At 47.0% G+C, this 24,678-nt stretch overlaps 1 protein-coding gene across 2 annotated transcripts in view; it reads right to left on the bottom strand.

The window, feature by feature from the left end:
- The window catches only part of FBXL16 (F-box and leucine rich repeat protein 16), a 93,084-nt gene extending 71,238 nt beyond the window's left edge, over positions 1-21,846 (bottom strand). For both annotated transcript variants that reach the window (XM_030545663.1, XM_030545664.1), the window contains exon 1: positions 21,501-21,846. The gene's annotated coding sequence lies outside the window, so the exon portion shown is untranslated. The remainder of the gene's footprint in view (positions 1-21,500) is intronic.
- Positions 21,847-24,678: the final 2,832 nt, after the last annotated feature.

Below are 24,678 nucleotides of genomic sequence, written 5' to 3' on the forward strand. Positions count from 1 at the left end.
AGCAGGCAGCTCATCCCTGTCAGTCGGATGGGAAGACACACGTTTGACCAGGATATTACATAACCTCACATTCTCCCAGCCCAGTCAGGCTGCTTGCAAAGAGCCAAACAAAACAACATTGGCTAATGGCTCGCGCAGAGCTCTGACAGCCCCAGGTTTGTGACCAAGTCTTAAAGCTGCTCAATTCCCAGAGAATTCTGGAATGGGTCCATGAGTATGGTGCTTTTAGTGCTGGCTAGTTCCACGTCTACTATGACCCAGATTGTACCCTGACTTCCCAGACCTCAGCATGACATATTTGAATGTTGCCTCATGCCATACATACATCCACAAAGCCTTGACAGAGTCCCCTCTACAACTATTTTATCATCCTCTTTGCCAGGGCCAGTTTCAGCCTTAAATCAACCTGTTGTTTCTCCTCTTCCCCCTTGGCAGTTCTGAGCCAAGATCCCAGACCTGCACTTTGGGCTCCAAACAGACAGAGCCTTGATTCCACCCCTTTTTTGCTGGCCTCACAGCTGGTGCATGGGTGTGTTATAATTCCCTGCTGGTATAGAGCCACAGCACATTACTAAGCCTGCCCCAACTGAGTCAGGAGGAAGCAGGGGAGGGACAATGTTCCCAGGGCTAGTCCTTGGGCAGTGCAACATCTAAACCACTTCTTGCTGTGCCAGAGGAAACGTCAGCCCTTGTTTTTCCCCCTCCTCTACCATATGTTTCTGTATAGCACTCCACTTGCCCTCCCCCTTGAGATCCACTTCACTCCGCCACCTCAGCTTCCTGCTGCTCTCCCCACATCCTTTCTTCTGGCACTTACCTCCAACAGGGATGCGGATGTGCTGGACATTAGGTGCTACCTCCCAGACCACCCCTTTCCATAGATCATCTCCTGAGGCATGTGGTTACCAGCTCCTCTTGTTTTTCTCACCCTGTCAGCCATAGTTCTTTCCAAAGGATGCTCATCACTAGTTCCTTTCCCCTCTTCTCATTATGCCTTATGGTCACTGGCCCCCAGGGGTCCCCCTGCTTTCACCCATCTTAATGTTTCCTTGTCATTTAATAAAGTTATATCAAGGATCGTTCCTCTCTGCTTGCTGCCATTAATATTTGTCCACTACATCTTGAACATCTTTGCTCTCCCTTCTATTACCCTGTCCTGGCACAAGCCTGGCTACAGCCTCCATGGGGCTATGTTGTACTAGAGAACCCAGCAGGGCTCCCTCCTTGCACACTCTTGAATGGTATGTTGGACTCATGCCCTGCCTGGTGCCTACTTCCCCACAGCAGGAGAAAGGATTTGGCCCAATGAACACAGTCAGGCAAATGACATTTTTAAGGGGCAACTTCAGAAACCCAGAGCTAAGACAAGGGAAGTCCCAATAATGCTACCAATGACAGCAGACGTGACCCTAATTACTCCACAGAGCTACTTATACATGCTCCCAGATGGTGGGTTGGAAGAATTAAGATCTTCCCCATTCTCACATCAGAGCTCACTGGGGTACGAATCCCAAAGGGTTACAGGAGATACTTCAGACTGAACCTTGCCAAGGAACAATCTGGCGAGCAATGTACCATTTGGTGCTTTGCATAAGTAGATGCATTTGGGGCCAGATCTCAGATCTCCAGCTGGTGTAATTCAGCATTAGCTTCATTGCCTCCAATGCAATTTACACCAGCTGAGGATCTGGCCCATTTGCTCTGTAGGGTAGCCCCTCATGTACTCTTACTCATTTTGCAAGGGGTAGGAGTTACATATCCTGTATAGAGAGCACTGCCTGCTCTACAGACAGGACAACATTTATTGTAACTGAATCAGCCTTGATGGAAAAGCCAGGAGATGGGCCAACTTCTGCTCTCAGTTACAATCTCTGCTCTAAGCTGGAGATATATCACTTGAAAGAGGAGGAGAAAGACCAGGGTGTATTCATTGTTCATTGTTCACAAGATGACCATGACCCGCCAATGTAATGTGGCTGTGAAAAAGGCTAATGCAGTCCTAGAATGCCTCAGGCAAGCTATTTTGTATGAGAGTCTCCAGTTTTGAGAGCTCATTCTTAATCTTCTCCTGTTTGCTGTACAGGATGATGATCAGGTGGTTCCTCAGTTTCTGGAGACTCATACAAAACTGGAGACTCTCATACAAAACCAACCTTCCACACAAACTTCCACGTGGCTGGACTTTACAAAAAGAAGACAAGCCGTTTACATTGCACACTTTACTTCTCTACCGAGGAAAAAGGACAGTAAACTATCTAAACTTCTACATGCCACAGAGGACTACAACAGTGGTACCCTTAACTCATCCAACAACATTGTTAATCTATCCAACCACATACTTAGCTCAGCAGAAGAGTCTGTCCTATCTTGTAAAAGCAGCAAAGAATCCTGTGGCACCTTATAGACTAACAGACGTTTTGGAGCATGAGCTTTCGTGGGTGAATACCCACTTCCTCAGATGCATGTAATGGAAATATCCAGGGGCAGGTATATATATGTGTGCTAGCAAGCAAGCTAGAGATAACGAGGTCAGTTCAATCAGGGAGGATGAGGCCCTGTTCTAGCAGTTGAGGTGTGAAAACCAAGAGAGGAGAAACTGGTTCTGTAATTGGCAAGCCATTCACAGTCTTTGTTCAATCCTGAGCTGATGGTGTCAAATTTGCAGATGAACTGAAGCTCAGGATTGAACAAAGACTGTGAATGGCTTGCCAATTACAGAACCAGTTTCTCCTCTCTTGGTTTTCACACCTCAACTGCTAGAACAGGGCCTCATCCTCCCTGATTGAACTGACCTCGTTATCTCTAGCTTGCTTGCTAGCACACATATATATACCTGCCCCTGGATATTTCCATTACATGCATCTGAGGAAGTGGGTATTCACCCACGAAAGCTCATGCTCCAAAACGTCTGTTAGTCTATAAGGTGCCACAGGATTCTTTGCTGCTTTTACAGATCCAGACTAACACGGCTACCCTCTGATACTTGTCCTATCTTGGGGACTCTCTTTCTGCTCCACCACCCCCACACAGATGATATAGTTCTGTGGTGATCTTCGCCGTCTCTGAATCAAGGCATATTTTCAACACACCACTGAACAGAGCACTGACCTACAGGAACCCTCCTACCAACACTACAAGAAGAAGAATTCTGCGTGGACTCCTCCTGACAGTCAAAATGACAGACTAGACTTCTACATAGAGTGCTTCCGCAGATGTGCACGGGCTGAAATTGTGAACAAACAGCATCACTTGCCCCATAAGCTCAGCTGCACATAACACAACACCATCCACAACCTCAGAAACAACTCTGACATTATAATCAAATGGGCTGACAAAGGAAGTGCTGTAGTCATCATGAACAGGTCAGATTATGAACAGGAGGCTGCCAGACAATTCTCCAACACCACATTCTACAGGCCACTATCCTCTGATCCCACTGAGGAGTACCAAAAGAACTACACCATCTGCTCAAGAAACTCTCTGCTACAGCATAGGAACAAATCTACACAGACACACTCCTAGAGTCCTGACCACGGGTATTCTATCTGCTACCCAAGATCCATAAACCCAGAAATCCTAGATGCCCCATCATCTCAGGCATTGGCACTCTTACAGCAGGATTATCTGACTGTTTGGACTCTCTCCTCAGACCCCACACTACCAGCACTCCTAGCTATCTTTGAGACACCACTAACTTCCTGAGGAAACTACAATGCATTGATGATCTTCCTGAAAGCATCATGCAAGCCACCATGGATGTAGAAGCTCTTTACACCAATATTCCACATGAGGATGGACTACAAGCTGTCAGGAACAGTATCCCTGATAAGGCCACAGCACACCTGGTGGCTGAGCTTTGTGTCTTTATCCTCACCCACAAACATTTCAGATTTGGGAACAACTTATAACTTCAAGTCAGCAGCACTTCTATGGGTACTCACATGGCCTCACAGTATGCCAACATTTTTATGGCTGACTTAGAACAACACTTCCTCACCTCTCACCCCCTAGTGCCCCTTCTCTACTTACGCTACATTGATGACATCTTCATCATATGGACTCAGGGGAAGCAGGTGCTTGAAGAATTCCATGTGGATTTCAACAATTTCCACCCCACCATCAACCTCAGTCTGGATCAGTCCACTCAAGAGATCCATTTCCTGGACACTACAATGCAAATAAGTGATGGTCACATAAACACCACCTTATATCGAAAACTTTCTGACCGCTACACTTACCTACATTCCTCCAGCTTCCATCCAGGACACATCACACAATCCCTTGGCTACAGTCAAGCCCTGAGATACAACCACATTTGCTCCAATCCCTCAGACAGAGACAATCACCTACAAGACCTCTATTAAGCATTCTTAAAACTAGAGAACCCACTTGGAGAAGTGAGGAAAGAGATTGACAAAGTGAGACAGGTACCCAGAAGTCACCTACTACAGGACAGGCCCAAGAGGGAAAACAACAGAACACCAATGGCCATCATGTATAGCCTCCAGCTAAAACCCCTCCAGCGCATCACCAACAATCTACAACCTATCCTGGAAAACAATCCCCCAACTCTCACAGGCCTTGGGAGGCAGGCCAATCCTCACTTACAGACAGCCCCCCAACCTGAAGCAAATACTCACTAGCAACTACAACCCACACCACAGAAGCACTAACCAATCCCTGTAACAAACCCTGTTGCCTTCTTTGTCCCCATATCTATTCTAGCGACACCATTATAGGACCCAGCCACAGCATCTAAGGCTCTTTCATGTGCACATTTAATGTGATATATGCCATCATGTGCCAGCAATGCCCCTCTGCCAAATACCCCACATTGGCCAAACCGGACAGTCTCTACATAAAAGGATAAATGGACACAAATCTGACATCAGGAATTATAACATTTAAAGACCAGTAGGAGAACACTTCAATCTCCCTGGACACTCAATAACAGATCTAAAAGTAGCCATTCTTCAGCAAAAAAACTTCAAAAACAAACTTCAAAGAGAAACTGCTGAGCTATAATTCATTTGCAAACTTAACACCATCAATATGGGCTTGAATAGGGAGTAGGAGTGGCTGGCTCACTACAAAAGCAATTTTCCCTCTCTTGGTATTGACACCTCCTCATCAATTATTGGGAGTGGACAACACCCACCCTGACTAAATTGGCCTTCAACATTGGTTCTCCACTTGTAAGGTAACTCTCTTCTCCTCCTGTGCCAATATGTATTTATGCATGTATCTGTAATTTTCATTCCATGTATCTGAAGAAGTGGGTTTTTTACCCATGAAAGATTATGCTCAAATAAATCTGTTAGTCTTTAAGGTGCCACCAAACTCCTCGTTGTTTTTGTGCTAGGTGTTGTACAAACACAGAGCAAAAACAAAATCTCTAAGAACAGAACATAAGTATGGCCATCCTGGGTCGGACAAAAGGTCCATCCAGCGCAGTATCCTGTCTGCTGACAGTGGCCAATACTAGGTGCCCCAGAGGGAGTGAACCTAACAGGTAATCCTGCCAACCATCTCCACCCTCTGACAAACGGAGGCTAGAGACACCATTCCTTACTCATCCTGGGTAATAGCCATTAATGGACTTAACCTCCATGAATTTATCTAGTTCTCTTTTAAACCCTGTTATAGTCCTATATCATGATCCTCTCTGGTTAACTAGCTTACCTGCAAAGAGATGCACATCCAGAGATGACAATCATTCTTCTCCTTAAATACAAATGAAGACTTCATTTAACATGTCATGCTTTTAGGTATTTGAGTAGTATTCCCACAATCTGCTACCCATAACAGACAGCCTGATTGGTGGACATGTGTTTGTATGGGTTGTACAGGATCTGTTTACACTAGCCAAGCTGAAATCTTGGGTTTCTTTCTGATCTGTTATGGTCATGTATATGAGCAGTGACTCTACTGAAGCCAATGGGCAACATGGATGTAAAGCCAGTGTACAGGAGAGAAAGATCATAGAAATGTAGAGTTGGAAGGGACCTTGAGAGGTCATCTAGTCCAGTCTTGTGCTGAGGCAAGATCAAGTAAACTGGACCATCCCTAACAGGTGTTTGTCCAGCCTGTTCTTAAACACCTCTAATGACTGGGATTCCACAACCTCCCTTGGAAGCCTAGTCCAGAGCTTAACTACCCTTAGAGTTAGAAATATTTTCCTACTATTTAATCTAAATCTCCCTTGGTACTGATTAAGCTGATTACTTCTTGTCCTACCTCCAGTGGCCAAAAAGAACGATTGGTCACAACATTTTCTTTATAACAGCCCTGAACATATTTGAAAACTGTTATCAGGTTCCACCTCAGCCTTCTTTTCTCAAGACTAAACATGACCTTTCCTCATAGACCAGGTTTTCTAAAGCTTTTATCATTTTTGTTGCTCTCCTCTGGACTGTCTCCAATTTGTTCACATCTTTCCTAAAGTACGTTACCAAAAACTGGACACATTCCAACTGAGGACTCACTAGGACTGAGTAGAGTAGAACAATTACCTTTTTTGATTTGCATACGACACTCTTATTAATAACCCCCAGAATATTAGCCTTTTTCACAACTGCATCACACTGTTGACTCATATTCAATTTGTGATCCATTATAACTCCCAGACTTTTTTCAGCAGTACTACCATCTGCACAGTTATTTCCCATTTGTGTATTTGTACATTTATTTGATTTTTCCATCCGAAGTATAGTACTTTGCATTTGTTTTTCTGAATTTCTTTGTTGATTTCAGGCCTCCAATTGTCAAGCTCATTTTGAATTCTAATCCTGTCCTTCAAAGTGCTTGCAACCTCTCCCAGCCTGGTGTCATCTGGAAATTTTATAAGCCTACTCTCCACTCCATTACCCAAATCATTTATGAAAATATTGAATAGTAGCAGACCCAGGACTGACCTGTGTGGGACCCCACTAGATACATCCCCCTAGTTTGAGAGCAAAGCATGGATAACACTGGTCTACAATTTTTGAGAAGTCATCTGATTCAGAGATAAAATGTGATATTTATTATGTATTTTGATGTGCTGAATTCAAATATGACAATTAAAACAACTGATTGGCTACTGTTTCTAAGATATTTAAGTTTTTACATTTTATGTCTATGTATATTGTGTAGATAGAGTTTTAATCATAAATTGTAAACCTAGGTCTTTTCATGTGTTTATGGTTGCTTTACATGATAATATTTCACCTGTCCTGTTTATGTAACACTTTAAAAATCAGCAAAAGGGTTATATAAATAAAATTTATTATGAAACAAAAAGGCAAAAAACTATTATGTACATAGTTTAGTCCTATTCAGTGTCTACTCGGCGCTTCTTGGCTTGTCTCTTGTATTCATTAAATGGAGCATCTCTTGTCACTGTCCAGCAATAGTCTGCAAGCATTGATGGGCTCCATTTGCCCTGATAGCCTGCCAGGAGATTCCACTGCTGTAGTCTGGAGCCCAACAGCTCTGCCATACTCTTGGGTAGTTCCAAATCCCTGACAAGGTCATTCAGTCCACCTTGTGTTATGAGGTGTGGTTCAGAGGAGGAGGATGGGAGAAAATGTGGGTCCTGTGACATTGATGGTTCAGGACCAGAAGTTTCATCCTCTTCCTCTTCCTCGTCTGACTCAAGTGAGAATGATTCTGGTGCCTCAGGAACCGGCAGTCCTTCTCTGTGGGATACTGGGCGTATAGCTGATGGAATGTTTGGATAATGCACAGTCCACTTTTTCTTCTTTGATACACCTTTCCCAACTGGAGGCACCATGCAGAAGTAACAATTGCTGGTATGATCTGTTGGCTCTCTCCAAATCATTGGCTCTGCAAAAGGCATAGATTTCCTTTTCCTGTTCAACCACTGGCCAAGATTTGTTGCACAAGTGTTGCAGCATATGTGTGGGGCCCACCTCTTGTCCTGATCTCCAAGTTTGCAGCCAAAATAAAGGTGATAGGCTTTCTTAACCATAGTGGTTATATTGCGCTTTTGTGATGCAAAAGTCACTTCACCACAAACATAGCAGAAGTTATCTGCACTGTTCATGCAAGTACGAGGCATCTCTGCTCACTTTGGCTAAACAGAAATGTGTTCCTTTTCAAAATCAAACACTGACAAATAAGAGAGCACGACACTGTATGATTTCTAGAGCTGATGTAGGGCAATTTGTTCAGCAGAGTGATGTAAGCTTCATTATGATTGCATTATCCATGACTTCTAGGAATAACATGATGCAATTAATATCATGTATGACGCAATACCAGCTTCAGATTGCATCATTCATTGTTTTGCCTAAAAAGCAAGTACTGTCCAAACCCAGTCATAGATTTATTCATAGATCCAGTCAAAGATGTATTTTATCATTTCTGGTTTAAATTGAGATCCCTTCCCTTTATAACTCACTTATCCTCCGCCATTCCCAAGTCAAGGGTTGTATATACTGACCCAATAGCATATCTTAAAAACTAGAGCCAATCAACAATTTTAAGCATCATTTTCATTCTCAGTGACCCAGAATTAGTAAAGTTGGACTACATTTATTTCAGAAGCATTTTGGCTGTAGAGCAGTGTAATTACTCCTTGAGTACAGTCTTTCAACTAGTTGTGCACCCACCTTATAGTAATTTAATCTAGCCCACATTTCCCTAGTTTGTTTATGAGATGTCATGTGGGACTGTGTCAAAAACCTTCCTAAAATCAAGGCAGATCATGTGTACAGCTTCCCCCACCCACTAGCATAGTCACCCTATTTAAAACTTTAGTAAGAATCACAATATCAAAGACTCACTAAAGGGCTAGCTCCTCCACTGGTGCTAATCACATAGTTCCATTGACTTTAGTACAGCTGTATTGATTTTACATCAGCTGAGGATCTGGGCCCAAGTCTTTAACACATCCAATATTTTCAGTGGATGGTGGAGCTGAGATGCCAAGTTTGAAATCAGAATCAGGTCTGAATCTGATCCTTCTTCCCAATGTTCCAGAGCATTCTGGATACAAAGGTCCGGGTTGGGCCTATTGCACAAATAATAGCAAGCTGCCAAATCCAGAGTGGAATGTCCTATGAGTTCAGGGGTCTCTATTCTGGTACTGGGGCTCAGCATCCACTGCTGCAAAGCCATCTGCTAACCAGCTGTCTGGAGAGCTCCTAGAGACATACTGATTGTTGCACTGGGGACTATTTAGCTTGCTTTGCACTTGGCACCCTGCAGACCATCATAGGAACGGCACAGCGAGATGGACCCCTGACTGTAATAGAGGCAGCTGACAAGACTCAGAGTGCTGGGTATAAAAAGTAGACAATACCCAGACAAAGCACGATGGCCAGAAAACGTCTGGTAGCTCATACAGCTAGTTGCAGAAATTTGGCTGGCCAAAAAATCAAATTTTCCAAACTCAATCCATCCCTTGGAAATAAGGCAGTTCCTACTCCGCCCTCATTCACAAATAAGGGTACGTCCAAACTACTCAGGGGATCTCGTCTAGATGCAATAAATCGATCCCCGAACGTGCTCCCATCGACTCTGGAACTCCACCAGGGTGAGAAGCAGAAGCGGAGTCGACGGGGGAGCTGTGGCCATCAATCCCACACCATGAGGATGGGAGGTAAGTTGAAATAAGATAGGTCAACTTCAGCTACGCTATTCCCGTAGCTGAAGTTGTGTATCTTACATCGACCCCACCCCCGCAGTGTAGACCAGCCCTCACTTGCCCAATGCACAGACGAACTAGATCAAATGGCTCATTTGAGGGGAGTTTTTTTAAAAAGATAATCCATGTTTCTTGTTCCCCACAGTCTTACCCTATTTTCTGCCTTAAGCTTACAGTGTGAGATAGCATGGTCTAGTAGTTAGATCAAGGAAGTGTGACTCAGAAATCCTAGGTTCTAAGTAACTGACTCACTAGGTGACCCAGCACAAGTCACTTACCAACTTAGTGCCTCTGTTTACCTATTAGTAAAATAGGCATAACAAGGGTGATGCCAGTGTGATGCTGGGGCGCTATGCTGACAGCAGTGCAGTCCTCTGTATAGAAAAATGAGGTCCAGACTACAAAATCTCCCTCAACTCCACAAGGAACCCCACTTCACTTCCTGTCCTAAACTGTTGTATGGGACTGCCATGTGCTGTTAAACAGTTGTGCTTCATTGCAGATGGGCCGCACATAGCTGGTGGAAGAAATGAGCTCCATGGGTAGTGTCTCTCTCACTCTCAGATCCTTTGGATCTGTAAATGCACTATCATTATAGCCATCCACATTAACCAGCTAGCCCCATCCCCGTAACCACTCAGCCAGCCAGTCACACTTGCATTAGGCTGTGATCTTCCATATTAACCAAAACCTCTTGCTCACCCTTCAAGTCTGCCATGCTTCTCGTGTTGTGATGAGGACACTTCGGATCATGTGATATCCTACCTTCAAGAGTGAGACTACACTGATTGTCCAGTTCCTTCCCTTTATCTTCTGCCCATAAACCATTCTGTCCCATCCTCCCTGTTCCCATGACTGGTGTAATCCCCCTTTCAAGACCTTCCCCAGTACCTTCTCTTTCCAGTTTAAAAAACCCTCCTACAAGGGTTTTGCCTATTGAACACAGGGGAGGGAACACAATGGGAGCTTCACCCATTTGCACCAGCAGAGAATTTGGCACAGGCAGTTGGCTTCCGATGTGCCCCACTGGAGGTAATTCCAAACAGTCCTGTTCTCTCCAGAAGGAAGCCCAGTGGTCCATTCATTCAGCCGCCTCTTTCTTCTCCCCCATCTGTATTCGTGGGGATTTTTTTTATAGTTTCACCGGACAAGTGACTGCCATCTAGATCTTCTCAGTCCATCCTCTTCCCTCCTGGATACCAGCTCATTAGAGGTACCTTGTACTCCTCCATGATGGAGAAGAATCCTCTGCAAATCCCCAGGGCTCCAGGAGGGACTGGTAACTCCAGGAACTAGCAAGGGTTTAATCTGCAGCCCAGTGGTAAAGTCAAAACTCAGCTTCCCAGGTCTACCCTAGGAGCCCTCTCCATAGTGGTTGTTATGAAAGGACAGAGCATCAAGAGAGAAATCTCCGGCAATTAGATCAGGCTGGCCAGTGCTGGTGGGGTGCTGCAGAAACACCAGCCAAGTTCATGTGGATCTGCCCAGCTGGGTTCTGGCTCACTTGCCTCTTGAGGAATGGCTCATATGAGCAAAGGGATTCACATGGGTCAGGGGCATACATGGGCAAACAAAAGTATTTGCTATTAGTAATCGCTATCCATTAGTCATGATTCAGATCCTTCACTCTCCTATTTAAAAAGATTCCACATGTCCAGTCCAGTTGCAGAGATGATACCACTTGACTCTAACAGCACAATGAGAGTAGCAAACAGTTTTGTAGGCTCAGAAATCATCCATGCAAAATGGTTGGCAAATGCTATTGAAGAATGAAGAAGAAAATCTAGCTGATGATTTGCAAAGACCCAGGGAAAAAAGAGGTGATGTTTGACAGATAATGTACTTGAAGTGAATAATTCTGCCAGCTCTAATGTAGACCTGGTGTCTATGTGTGGAATGAGACTGACTTCAGTGAAATCACAACCACTCCCACAGGGTATGAAACTAGCCCCCAAAATCCCCTTATCCCATCTCCACCCTCACTCCACTTGACTCCCTGTTGCTCGTTCACTTGGTCCTTCATTCTCACTCCTGATCTGCCTGTATGGTTTTCAGTCTGTCTGTCAGTGAACTCAGACCCCTAAGCACTGTGTAAATGGAGATCCAGATCTGAACTTTGCCGGTCTGCTCCATCTCTAGTGTGTGTGTATATACACAGGGAAGTATGGGTTGGTGTGTCTGTGTGCATAGAGGTGGGTGTAGGCACAGATTGTGGAAGGGTTTCTGCACCATGGAAGTGTGTGTACATGGGGAGAAGCAAGATGGGATAGGGCATGGTTTCTATGTGTTTGCATGCAGGTGGATGCATGCATAAGGGGTAGGGATGGATGTGTATATGTATGCATGCAGCGGGTACAGGCACTGTGTGTGTGTGTGTGCATACATGCTGTGGGAGGAAGGTGCATGCACACATGGGTGTTAGGAGGAAATTCTCTGGCCCTGGCATTATTTACATGAATAAGTACTTCTTTGCTTCTGGTCCTCGTCGCAGCCATAAAAGTCACGTGATTAAAAAGGCTTTAGGAGAACCTGCAAAGAGTCGCTCCACTGCTAACTGATCAGACTGTCAGTCTAAACTAGCCAGACAGCACTTTGTACAGATCCAGCCGTCTTCTCATCTGCTTCCTATCTATCTACCTACCTTCCAACCAACCAGTGCATTTTCTACTGTGCCCATCATTGAGGTTTCTGAATGCCTCAATAGGAACTGCCTGTCACCTCGGAAATAGCACATTCTGCATTTCCCAGTTCCTTGGAGCCTACTTGCAGAGCAGGGGCTGCCGCTTTCACTTCCCATGGAGATCAAACAATTTCTTCTCCCACCAGGGCAGGGGGAGCAATAAATAAATCCACAGACAGCACTAGAACCAAAAAGCTCCATTACCATAGGCAGACGCAAGCTGGTCTCCTGATCAAAGGACGGAGTCAGAGCAGGCAGCTACAAGCACTCTTTGAAGCCTTACAATATGCTACTCCATGTGGCTTGATTTGGTTTAGCTCAGCAAAATACCCAAACCACAGATGGGTAAATAAAACTTCTGGAGATTAATGGGAATCACTGCATCTTCATAGCCTGATCCTCCACTGCTTCACGCCTTGGGGAGTCACATACACCCATGCCCATGGCTTTCCCTTCCTCTGACATTCCTCTAAGTGCTGCAGCACCAGCCTTTTCCTCTACTATTACTTCTTTGGATAAGGCAAGCAAATGGCTTATTAGCCTATCAGAGGGACACTGACAAGGCTGATTGGACCAAAGTATAACATACCTCTCTGTCTCCTTGTGGATTCCATGCAATAATTTATATTTGCCTTTTATAATAATACTTTTCACATACACAGCACCTGCCTCTAGTGGACCTCGACAAACTTTCCCAGGCACTAATGAACAAAGACATGCACTCCTGTGAGATGGGGAAGCAGGATTATTCCCATACTACAGATGGGAAAAACAAGGCAAAAAACTCAGTTAAGTGACTGAGCAGGGAATCCATATCAGAACCAGGAATAGAATTAATGTCTCCTGTCACCACAAAATCATCCTTCTTCCCTGACCTTTTTAAATCAAAACCAATGCTTTTTTCCTACTACAGAGAGTGTGCGTGAGAGAGAGCAGTTCCAGGAGCCTTGAACTCATGAGGAAACCTGCAGTGAATCAACATGTTTGTATTTGACAGAGGAAACAACATTCTAGGCCAGATCCTCAGCTGACCTAAAGAGGCGTAGCTCCACTGAAGTCCATGTTTGTGAAGTCAATCCAGCTACACTGATTTACACTAGCTGCGGTGCTGGCCTTGCATTTGGAAATTGAATCCAATTTCAAGCTCCCAAAATGTTCACCCTCCCCCAAGTGGGAGTGGAAAGGACAGAATGATACCAGTATTTCTGAACAAAGAGGATGGAGCCAGGCTATTCTCAGTGGTGGCAGATGACAGAACAAGGCAATGGTCTCAAGTTGCAGTGGGAGAGGTCTAGGCTGGATATTAGGAAACACTATTTCACTAGGAGGGTGGTGAAGTACCGGAATGGGTTACCTAGGGAGGTGGTAGAATCTCTATCCTTAGAGGTTTTTAAGGTCCAGCTTGACAAAGCCTTGGCTAGGATGATTTAGTTGGTGTTGGTCCTAGACTGAGCAGGGGATTGGACTAGATGACCTCCTGAGGTGTCTTCCAACCCTGATATTCTTTGAACTGTGTCCTTCTTATGCCTCCACTTCAAATATCTCAAACAGTTCCAATCTGCTGTGGATCTCCAGAGAAAAAGCTAGTTTACCTCTTCACTGTAGTCATTCAGAAGTCCAGCCGTGCTACAGATTCCAGCACTGAAGTCAGCAGACTGGGGCCCACCCACAGGTACTCTAGCAAGACAGCAACATTCACAAAATATAACGGGGAGCACAGCTGTCATATTGCTGACATTTCTAGATAGTCTGCAGTGAATGACTTCAGACAGGTGACACATTTCAGAGTATTGGAGGAACATGGTAGATTAACTGAACTGTGCCAAGAGTTGGATCAGTAATAAGACTATAAGAGGAGACATGTGGGCCAGAGGCTAAGCACTAGACTGGCATCTCAGAGACTTGGGTTCTAGTCCAGGCTCAACTGGACAAGTCTCTCCTTTTTGATGTGTCTCTCTCTATTGCAGATACGTCAGCATGTCACTGGTGGATGGGACCATTTAGGTGCAATGGCAGTATAGATAATGATAATATCTTTGCCAAGATTAATTTGTTAACTGTTCCAGAGCCCCTGTCCCAATTCTACTGGTGGGGAAATTGAGGCACCGAGGGCTTGCATCCCCCTATGTGAACAACAGAGATACACTGGCATAAATCAGCTCTCTGTCTTACAGGAGGACTGGCCATTCTAGCCCCAAATTTACCATCACCATGCAGAATCAGCCTGTCCACCCTATCCCTCACACAGACCCTTTTCTTCTCTTGGCACAGAATCCCACTAAGATGAATTGTTTCCCACAACTAAGTCAGACGACAGGGATTATAGTCAGAGGTGAGAGGGCCAAGATGCTGAAGGAAAGCACAGCCAATCTCGAGATAGAAGGCCAAATTCATCCCTGATGTAACTTCTCTGACTTCAGTTACTGTTGGGGTAAATTTCAGCCCATCAAACTACTAAGGGACCAGCTGTCAGAGAGAAAATAATGAAAAATTGATGCTAACAAAATTCCCACCTACTATAAAGCAATGTCCCTCACCCTCCTTGAGGGTGAGCAAAGATTTACAACAACAGTCCAGAATGGGAGCTTGGCTAGTCCTTCTGAGTGCTACACAGCAGAGCTCATTGTGTGCCCAGCTGGGAAGCCAGGAGCAGGAGATTCCACACAGCAGTGTCTGGTCCTGGGATGCAGCAAGAGCTTCCCCACAGCAGCACCAGTGCCTTGCAATGGCAACTAGAATGCCAGCAGTCTGAGCTATGACAAGAGCATCAGCTGACCTCTCAAATCAGCCTCCAGTCAGGGTCTGCCACCTCTTGCCAGCAGAAAGTGCCCTGCTGCAGTTTCTAAGATTTCCTCCTGTCCCAGCAGTGCCCTGGCAGAGTCTGCATTGGTTCCAAAAGAAATACTGCCTCATCCTCTCCAACACACCACATTCCTGCATGTAAGCCCTGGGAAACTCAACTGCCAGACCTCAACTGCCCAGCCTTGAGCACAATGCAATATCACCAGTGTAGAGATGGAAAGCAAGGGATCTGCTAGCGCAGAGCCCACAAAGGTGGGGATTAGAATACCAGGATTCATAACCCAGGTTCTACACAGCAGGGAAAAACGTCCCTGGGACTCAGATGCCAGCACTGGAGTCCAGCAGAATCCACCTCTCAGTGCCACCCTCTCTGAGGGGAGCAGGACCCAAAAATTACTGGCTTTCCACTGGCAGGCTCCAAGTGCAGCAGAGCACATGGGTGTTTGTGTGTCCCTGGGATGGCACGGAAAGATCAGGCTGTCTCTGCTGGAGCTGCCTGTTGATTTGAGAAGCCCTCAGGCTCACTCCACTTCTCGCTGGGTAGATGCACTGTGCCCCCAGGGGCTGGGGTGTGGTTGGGAGATGGGTCTGGGAGACACTCACTCACCTGCATGCACATTTCACCAGAATGTTGTACAGCTAGCTGTGCACCCATGGCTGTGTGTGTGGGTGTGGGGGACAACCCAGGATGCTGCTGATAACAATTAGAGTCAAATAATAATAGTACTTGGCTCTCAGGTTATCCAAAGACTTTACAAGCATGAACTGATTAATCCTCACCCATGGTGGAAAGGAGCTAGCATCACCCCAATTCCACAGTTCGGAATCTGCTAAAGCACAGAAGAAATGATCTGAGTTCCTGATTCTGTCATTGGTGCTTGGGCCAAGTCACCCCCCTTCTCACTGCCACTCACCAGCATCACAGGAAGGTGGATTTGCTGCTGTTTGTAAAGTGCTCTGAGATCCTCAAATGGGCACGGTATTATTATTATGAAGTGACTTGCCTGATGTCCCACACCAAATCAGTGGCTGGCCTAGAACTCAAACTCATGATTTCCTGGACCCCAGCACTATTCTCAGCCCACTGCCCCAACTCTGGCTCTTTCTACTGCTCCAAGCATAGCCAGCCGTGGGAGAGAAGTGACTTTCCAAGTTCATGACAATGAGAGGCTGGTGTGACTAGAGCTTCCATCCTGGCTCTTACTTAGCCTAGCAAAGTGGCTCGTCCCTTGCATGATTTGCCTGAGATGAAGTGTGAGGCCCTACACGCTAAAACTCTCTGGGCCCAGTCCTCAACTAGTGTAAACTGGTGTCACTCAGTGGAAGTCTGTGGGCTGATGTACACCAGCTGTGGAGCTGGACTGTGTCAGGTGCATGTCAGAGCAGGGAAGGAGTGGGGCACTTATACACTATCATACAGAGGGCTAGAGACATGTGGACTTATCAAAGTGAGTGCAAACCATGTGGGCAAAGCACTGTATCAGTCCAACAACCTTCCTAGCGGGACCTTCCCAAAGAGCACGTCACACTGCCGAGCTCACTGGAGTTACCCTCTTCAGTTACCCTAGCTCGAGTGCAAACTAACTCTCCACCCTGGCCCTGCACTCACACGCGTGGTGCTAAGAGTTTGGGGGCATGCCTCCTAGTTCTTTGCTCTGTGGAATCGTGTCCATTCTGGGCACATGAAGGGGAGCTTTGGGAAGGCACTGGAGGGCATGCACTCCTCGAGGGGCACTATCATGCAGCCACATTGCAAAGTGGTTGTGTTAGCTGCTGATGAGCTTTAGCTACAGCCCCTGACGGGCCAGCCATCACCACTGTCATAAACAGTGAGTTAAGGGTTAATAGAACAGGAGTTACTTCATGTCTCTTTTGCCTGTAAAGGGTTAACAAGTTCAGTGAGCCTGGCTGTCACCTGACCAGAGGACCAATCAGGGGACAGGATACTTTCAAATCTTGAGAGAGGGAAGTTTTTGGGTGTGCTCTTAGTTTTTGGTTGTTGTTCTCTCTGGTTTCTCAGAGGGACCAGACGTGCAACTAGGTTTCTCTCCAATCTCTCCAATACAGGCTCTTATAAGTTCAGAATAGTGAGTACTAGGTAGATAAGGTGAGTTAGGCTTATGTTTGTTTTCTTTATTTGCAAATGTGTATTTGGCTGGAAGGAGTGCAAATGTGTATTTTGCTGAAAGGATTTTAATTTGTACTTGTATAGTTGGGCTGGGAGGGTATTCCCAGTGTCTATAGCTGAAAGACCCTGTAAAATATTCCATCTTAAATTTACAAAGATAATTTTTACTGTTTTTCTCTTTTTAATTAAAAGCTTTTCTTGTTTAAGAACCTGACTGGTTTTTTTATTCTGGTGCGAGACCCCAGGGGACGGGGTCTGGATTCACCAGGGACTTGGTGGGGAGAAAGGAGGGAAGGGGGAGAGAAAGGTTAATTTCTCTCTGTGTTAGGATTACTTTCTCTCTCAGGGAGAGTCTGGGAGAGGGAGAGAGAAGGAGGGGGAAAGGTGAATTTTCCTCTCTGTTTAAAGATTCAAGGAGTTTGAATCACAGTAATCTTCCAGGGTAACCCAGGGAGGGGAAGCCTGGGACAAGCAACAGTGGGGGAAAGGGTTTACTTTCCTTGTGCTAAGATTCAGAGGGACTGGGTCTTGGGGTCCCCGGGCAAGGTTTTGGGGGGACCAGAGTGTACCAGGCACTGGAATTCCTGGTTGGTGGCAGTGCTACAGGTTCTAAGCTGGTAATCAAGCTTAGAGGAATTCATGCTGGTACCCCATCTTTTGGATGCTAAGGGTCAGAGTGGGGAATTATACCATGACAACCACACTTGAGTGAAGGGGTTTAGTGTGTGGACAGGACTGGAGGTAGGAGCAACACTTGAGTTATAACTCAAACTGCAGTGAAGACAAGCCCAACACACCCAAATTTCCTGCCTCTAGCATCAGAGCCAAGTGGAGTAACCTGCAATTACATCAGGTATATACAGGGAGTAGGGGAATCAGAGGCACAAACTGAAGAATAAATGTCTTGGTGCTCCTGCTTGAGAAAGACATGCCCAACCTCACAAGCCAGTCCTGGGCCTAACAGAATGTTGCTGTTTTGCCTGACCTCCCAGCATATCATTTGATTTTTGTTAGGGACTTTCCTATGCCCCTATAATAGCACTGCTGGCACTGCCAATCATTCTGCTGACATTGCTTTCGATGTGCCTGCAGGTCTCCTGCCTCCTTCTCCAGCCCTGACCCTTTCAATGGGTTTGCACCTTTGCTGTCCAGGGTTGGGCTCCAGTGGGGACAGCAGAGCTGGGCATAACAGGGCTGAAAACACCATGGACACAGGGCAGGTGGGGACAATGTGAACATCATCCCAGAGAGCAGAATTCTCTCTCTTCCTGTCACCTTCCCTCCATCTTTCCCTCTCTTTTACCTTCCCCCTGCCTCAGCTGCTCCTGCTCTATTCAGCATCTGTCCTGAGCTCCCAGAAGGTGGATTTCCCTTTAGGTCAGGACCAGAAGAAAGGGTCCCTGATGTCATGGTCCTGGATGATGGCCTCAAGCAAATAGACACAGCAGACACGACATCGAATTTAAGCAGCCCTGGATCTATGGAAGTAGGATGGTTACAGAAAAGGCCACTGCTTTATCAATCACTTCTGCTCTCCCCACTACACCCCTCCATACACAGTGACCTAGTTACACCAATTGCAACTACTTGGGTTTGACTGGGCTTGCCCAGAGGTTACCGAGAGCGGAGTTGTCCTACACCTAACCTGCAATTATGCATCTAAAGCAATGTGCTCTCCAAGAGCAGGGAGTACAGGGGAGATGGGTGGAAAGGCCAAGCTACTGGGATCCCTGTGGGGGTTAAACCCAGCACCTTGAACGGGATGAATCTGCAGTAACCAGCTGCACTCACAGGAAGGGTCCAGAGATGAATTAGCAAGAAAGGTTGGCTCAGGCTTTCAGCCATGGGGATGAAGGTCAACCTGTAGAATTCTTTGCCAGAGGATGTTGTGAAGGCTAAGACTATAACAGGGTTCAAAAAAAGAACTAAATAAATTAACGGAGGATAGGTCCATCAATGGCTATTAGCCAGGATGCTGTCCCTGGCCTCTGTTCAGGACTGGCTCCAGGCACCAGCAAAACAAGCAGGTGCTTGGGGTGGCACATTTCTAGGGGTGGCATTCTGGTGCCGGTAATCATGCCAACTCTGGGGCATGGGAAAAAAGTGCCCCAGCTCACCTCTGCTCCACCTCCGCTTGATCCCCTGAGCGCGCCGCCACCGCTTCGCTTCTCCCCCCTCCCTCTCAGGCTTGCTGCGCGTGAAACACCTGTTTCACACAGCAAGTTTGGGAGGGAGGAGAAGCCAAGCAGTGGGGCGCTTGGGGGAGGCGGCAGTGGTGGAGCAGAGGTGAGTTGGAGAAGGGAGTGGTTCCTCTACCCTCTGTTACTTCCTGCACCCCACCACCCTAGCTCGCCTCCGCTCTGCCTGCTCCCCTGAATGCGCTGCTGCTCTGCTTCTCCATCCTCCCTCACCTGAGAGGGAGGGGAAGAAACAGAGCAGCGGCGCACTGGGGGGAGCAGGTGGAGCAGAGGTGAGCTAGGGCAGGAGGTCGCGGGGGGCCCTCAGGAAGCAATGTGGGGGGGAAATGTGGCATGCCCAGGGAGAAAGAGGGGCTGCGGATTTGGGGAAGGGGTTCAGAAGGGGTGGAGTTGGGATAGGGCCGGGGACAGGGGGGCACAAAAAAAGAGGGGGGCAAAAAATGTTTTGCTTGGGGTGGCAAAAATCCTAGAGCCAGCCCTGCTTCTGTTGGCCAGACGTTGGGAATGGGTGACAGGGGATGGATCACTTGATGATTACATGTTGTGTTCATTCCCTCTGAATCACTTGGCATTGGCCACTGTTGGTAGACAGGATACTGGGCTAGATGGACCTTTGGTCTGATCCAATATAGCCATTCTTATGTTTTTCTCTTTCTCTCTCCCTCTCTCCACCACCCTTTCAGTGTGAAAAGTTATGCCCAGGCCAGTGGCATAAAAGCTCCTGCTGCAGCTGGCAGTAGAGGAAGGAAAGGTTCCATCTTCCCATGCTGCCAGTTGGTGAGCCTCTGACTCAGTGTGCTACAGCCAGGCAGGGGGCTGAGTCCCTGAGCAATCTCTCTGCTCTTACACTCCTCCGCAGAGTTTGTTTCAGTGCCCCCTCCCCACAATCAAAATTTTCTGGTGCTTCAATGGGCCAGCTGCACAGACACCGATTTCCCAAAATTTCTATGGCCTGACAAGCCTGTTCCACCTACAGAAGTTACACAAGTCAGCTGGCTTCCAGTCTAAAGCCAGCAGCAATGCCCCAGCCTTCCCACTGGGCCCAGCTTTCTCTTCGGCCATCACACCTCCCACTCCTCCTCCCTGACACCAGTGGGCAGGGTGAGGTAGTGGGGTCCATAACAGCCAGCCAGGAGGTTGATTTGCTGCCACTCTCTCTGGTTCACTGGCTTTAATAATAATAATAAAAACAACAACAACAATAACTGGAGATGTACCAATCTCCTAGAACTGGAAGGGACCTTCATCAAGTCTAGGCCCCTTCCTTCACTAGCAGGACCATTTTTTCCCCCCAGATCCCTAAGTGGCCCCCTCAGGGATTGAACTCACAACCCTGAGTTTAGCAGGCCAATGCTCAAACCAGCAAGCTATGCCGCCTGCCCCTCCCACTTGAGGGGTTGCCACATCAATTCAGAGCCAGAGCATGGTTGAAGGGACCAGCACAATGGACAATGATCCTGAACAGTGCGGAGGAGCAAGAGAAACCCCCTCCCGCTAGCATGCTCTGAGCCACTGGCCCAGCCAGCTACTCCACCCCAAAGGATGCTAACCCAAATGCTTTTGGGGGGCTGAGAAAGCAAAGCATTCAGCACATTGCCAACCACATGAATCACAGCATTGACCTCAGGTCTGTGGAGTGAATAAATAAATAAATAAATCAACCGCAAACCACTGGCATCTGGGAACTCAGCTTCCACCATTTCTATTCAATGCAGAGAAAAAAGAGGCTGACACCAGAGCATTTCCCCCAGCCAGTCAGAGAAGCAGCACGGGGCAGAGCAAAGAGCACTGTACTGGATGGAAATGAATGGAGCCTAGTTCTACCAGAAAGGTGATGCTTGCCTGCCATTATAGAACCCAAGCTCTACTAGGCAATGATCATCAAGGCAGGCTATAATTACAGCCCTTGTATCTTCCCTGGTTCTCATTGTAGCACCGAGCTGCATCCGTCTGGGTGGGATGTTTTCCTAGGGACATCAATACAAACTGACATAAGGAGCTTTGTACGCCAAAGGATCTGCAGCGAGATACAGCCCTTACCTCCAGCGGCTGCTTCCAGTTCATGCCATGCCTCTTCGGGAGCTTCTCCTCCTTTTATGTGCAGAACAGCATCAGGAAAAGAAACAGAACAAATCACCCACTCTGATCTACACCAGCCCCCAGCCGGGGTCAGACACAGGACTGGGGAGCTAGATCCTCCCACACAGCGTTGTTAGATCAAGTCTTTCAGAGAAGAATCCATCACTCTGATGTTTTGTAAAATAAGGGTGGGAGAGAATTTGTCTCACCAAAAAAAAAAAAAAAAGAAAAAGAAAAAGCAAGCAAGACAGCAATCTCAGGGGACTGAAATATACTTCCCCTCCTCCCTAACAAACTGGGAGCTGGTATCCAGAGAGCAGGATCTGAAAGATGCAAGCTGTCTCACACGCACATGCTGGCATGCGTGCATACACACACACACAGTGTCGTAGACCAAACCCAGTTAAAGAGACACAGCCATTATTATCATTAATGCTTGACTGCAGGCTGCTAGTCTCCGCACCTCCTGGCTAGGATCCTCAGAGATTACAACCATTCACTGTAGGAAACATCCATGATTAGGATTTTTATTGGCTTCCCCCCAACTTCCCTTATTGCCCTCTTGAGGTCAATCATACGGCCTTACATTTGCAAAAGGACAAAACAGCTAGATAGGAGAATACTAAGATGATAGACAGATAGATAGATAGATAGTTATTTTAACTCTGAATATTTGGTTTTGGACACAAAGCACCTGGTACTCCCCTCTCTCCTTTTGGGGCACCAGTGTTCACTAGTGCTGTAGTGTTCACCAGCGCTGTCGTTTCACTGTAACCCTTCCCTGGGTAATGAAACAGGCAGCTTGTCACGAGCTCCCGTACAAAGCAGTGTTAGTGGCGAGTAGCTGAGCTGTTGTGACTCACATGAAATGTATGAGATATTGCTGCTCCCGATGAGTCCTTCCGGGTTGTCACTGGCATGACATGCCCAGCTGTGCCTTTCATCCTCGATCCACATTCTTGCCACCGAGCCAGTGGATGTGACCATCAGGCTGAGTAACACACCTGCTAGCTAGCTTTCCAGGCCATCTGGGTCCAGCTACAGATGAGCTTTCAAGTCAGGGAGATGGGAGAACCAGCTGAATTCCTACCCCGGGCATTGGGAAGGGAAGCAAATGCCCTCATTCCCACATGCTCCAGTGGTCGTCTGTGCTCATAGGCTGGGTGCCTGCATGTACCACTCTTCTGATCTGTTGCCCAAGGGACAGCAAACTTCCCCAGACTCAGAGGATTAGCAAGGCCAGAGCTGGAGCTCTGAACCCCACTAGCTGTCCCTTACCACACTGAGCATGCCAACTCCCTCACCCCACAAGCTTTCTTGGGCACATGTGCCACTCAGCCAGTGACCCTACTAAACCTGGGGGAAGGGAACGGTCAGCAAGCATGGGGGCAACCCTCCCTCACACTCAAGCCAGGGACATTCATTAAAGGTTCCCCACCCCAGCTGCCACTGAAACCTGCCTCCTCCGCCTTCCCTAGCCCTGCAGAAGCCTGGCTGCCTTGCTCCCTTCTTGATTATTTAAAAGGCAGGTCAGGTTTCTCAATCTGGCAGGAGTGTAATGTGTTGTGTGGGGGAGGGGTGGAGAATAGACCAGAGGTCTTAAAATAGAAACATCCCTCTCTCTCTCTCACTCCCCCCCCCGACTTTCTCTCTCTGTCTATACGGTCCCCCCAGACTCTCCATTCCCCACTTCTGTCCCCTTCTCTCCCTATTGTGCTTTGCTTAAAGATGACCTGGTTTCCCTGGTACCATACTTTCCAGTACAACGGGCCCTTGTAGACCTGGGAGGCTTCCTGGAGATAGACACAGCAAGCTCCTAGGGCTCCACAGATTCTGCTCCAGCAGGAAGTGTGGTCACAGTGGGCCACACTCATCCCAGATGCAGCTGGAGATACACTAGGGTCAGGATGCATTCAGCCCATTGTGCTGATTGTTTGCACTCCTTCCCTGCATCAGGAATGAGTTCCACATTCAGATCATATAAACATAACTGCCTGGGCAAATCCAGAGAGGGGGCCAGATCCTCAGCTGGTGTGAATCAGCATAGCTTCATTGAAATCAATGGGCCAGATACTCAGCTAGTGTAAATTGAGGTCTCCCCATTGAAGCCAATGGGATTATTCCAATGTTCACCGACAGGGGGCACTGGCCCAGAGACCACACCCATACACAGAAGCATTCACAACACCACAACTGAGGCAAACAAGGTTTATGATACAGGCAGACAAGTGCCCCTTCACCCTCTGAAGAGGGGCTTTGGAGTTGCTGTTCAAATCAGGATCAGGCTAGCTGGGGTCAGGTTTCAGGCCTGAGGTTAAAGCAAAGTTCAGGATAGTAGCCATGAACTCCCACAAGCTGCAGATTTTGGCCCTGAATGGCAGAAATGATCTCTCGAGAGTAACCCAGATCTGCTGCTGACTTGCTGGTGACCTTGGGCAAGTCATTTTACCTACTTGTGCCTCAATTTCCCCTCCCACACTTTGTCTGTTTTTTCTGTTTAGGCTGTCAGTTGTTTGGGGCAGGGACTCTCTCTTACTAGGTATGTCTGTACAGTGCCCAGCACAATGGGGTCCTGATCTTGGTTGGGACCTATAGGTGATACACTAATCATAATAAAAGCACTGCTGTTGGCAGTTTCCAGCCTCTTGTCTGATGGAGATCTCACTAGGTTAGCTCACCTGCAGAGATTTCTATCATCTTGGCTGTAGTCTCATGGGAACAGCTGCTCCTGCCAGATTTCTGCACCATTCAGAACCAGTGCTTTTTGTACACACATAAATGTACAGGAACACCCAAACACAAACACTCATTATGACAGACCCATAAGGATCCCAATCCTGCAAACCCTTCCTCCTGCATGTAGCACCGACTCCCACATGTTGGGCTAAGCACGCAAGTCAGAGTCTGCAGGATTGGGCACATAGGTGCACACAGACATATGGTCAGCTTAGCAATCATACTTCAGCAGCAAAGTGGGAGAGCCAAGTTCAGTTCCTGGCATGCCAGTTTTGGGGCTGGGATAGGGACACTGTCCTGGTAACACACAGAGCCTGTGGCAAGAAAGAAAGTGTCTTGCTCTGCTCAGCAGTGACTTGGTTAAAGGGTCTGACCTAAATCTTCCTCAAAAGGAAGTACAATA

The sequence above is a fragment of the Gopherus evgoodei genome, unplaced genomic scaffold (assembly GCF_007399415.2).
Source record: "Gopherus evgoodei ecotype Sinaloan lineage unplaced genomic scaffold, rGopEvg1_v1.p scaffold_38_arrow_ctg1, whole genome shotgun sequence".
Taxonomy (NCBI): Eukaryota; Metazoa; Chordata; order Testudines; family Testudinidae; genus Gopherus; species Gopherus evgoodei.